The 1,482-nt window shown below is 48.9% G+C and overlaps 1 pseudogene across 1 annotated transcript; it reads left to right on the top strand.

Annotated features, from left to right (window-relative positions):
• The first annotated feature begins 982 nt into the window (after positions 1–982).
• LOC108313620 lies at positions 983–1,482 on the top strand (annotated as a pseudogene). Its single transcript, XR_001829152.2, has one exon. The product of XR_001829152.2 is annotated as an NADH dehydrogenase [ubiquinone] iron-sulfur protein 5-like (transcript).

Below are 1,482 nucleotides of genomic sequence, written 5' to 3'. Positions count from 1 at the left end.
ACCAGGATGGTCTCGATCTCTTGACCTCGTGATCCACCCGCCTCGGCCTCCCACAGTGCTGGGATTACAGGCTTGAGCCACCGCGCCCGGCCTTTCATTGTAGTAATTCTTAAAGGTAAATACAAAAGTTAAACTTTGGCCAGGCTTGGTGGCTCATGCCTGCAATCCCAGCACTTTGGGAGCCTGAGGTGGGTGGATCACCTGAGGTCAGGAGTTCGAGACCAGCCTGGCCAACATGGTGAAACTCTGTCTCTACTAAAAATACAAAAATTAGCCAGGCGTGGTGGCAGGCTCCTATGATTCCAGCTTCTTGGGAGGCCGAGGCTGGAGAATCGCTTGGACTGGGGAGGTGGAGGTTGCAGTGAGCCATGATTGTGCCATCCTGGGTGACAGAGCAAGACTCCGTCTGAAAACAAAAAAAAAGCTAAATTTCAAAATAAGGGAGGATCACTGGGCGTGGTGGCTCATATGCCTGTAATTCCAGAGCTTTCGGAAGCAGAAACAAGAGAATCACTTGAGGCCAGGAGCTCAAGACCATGGTGACAATATAGTGAGACCCTGTCTCCATTTACAAAAACACCACCACCATTCTAGCCAACATAGTGAGACCCCTGTCTCTACAAAAATAAAAAAAAGAAAAAGAAAAAGAAAAACTAGCCATGTGGTGGGGCACACTTGTAGTCCCAACTACCTGGGTGGCTGAGGTAGGAGGGTTGCTGGAGCCCAGGAGGTTGAGGCTGCAGTGAGCTGTGGTCACACCATTGCACTCCAGCTTGGGTAACAAAGTGAGACCCTGTCTCAAAACAAAAGAAAAACATAATTAGCTGGGCATGGTAGCTCACGCCTGTCATCCAAGCTACTTGGGGGATCAGTTGAACCCAGGAGGCAGAGGTTGCAGTGACCCGAGATCACACTACTGCACTCCAGGCTAGGCAACAGAGCGAGGCTCCGTCTTGTTTTTTTTTTTGAAACGGAGTCTGACGTCATCCTGAAGCGGAGGCCATAGAAGAGACAAGGGCACGAGCATCGGATAGTTACAGCCATGCCTTTCTTGGACGTGCAGAAAAGGTTCGGAATTAACCTAGATCGGTGGTGGACAATCCAAAGTGCTGAACAGCCCTACAAGTTTCCTGCTCGGTGCCATGCTTTTGAAAAAGAATGGATAGAATGTGCACATGGAATCGGTACTACCTGGGCAGAGAAAGAGTGCAAGATAGAATATGATGATTTTGTAGAGTGTTTACTTCGGAAAAAAACGATGAAACGTATGGATACCATCTGGAGGCAACGGGAAAAACTGATGAAGGAAGGGAAGTACACCCCTCCACCCACCACATGGGCAAGGGGGAGCCTCAGCCCTAAGCAGACACAGCTACTGATATCTGGAGGCCGATTTTCATGTTCTCTGTTCTCCGCTGGAAAGGTTGTTTATGGAAAACCTCCTTGTCAAAGTGTGTAAAAATAAAGTATTGCTCCATCCTA

Source organism: Cebus imitator, unplaced genomic scaffold (assembly GCF_001604975.1).
Source record: "Cebus imitator isolate Cc_AM_T3 unplaced genomic scaffold, Cebus_imitator-1.0 Scaffold140, whole genome shotgun sequence".
Classification (NCBI taxonomy): domain Eukaryota; kingdom Metazoa; phylum Chordata; class Mammalia; order Primates; family Cebidae; genus Cebus; species Cebus imitator.
This window is presented reverse-complemented; position numbering and strand designations above follow the sequence as displayed.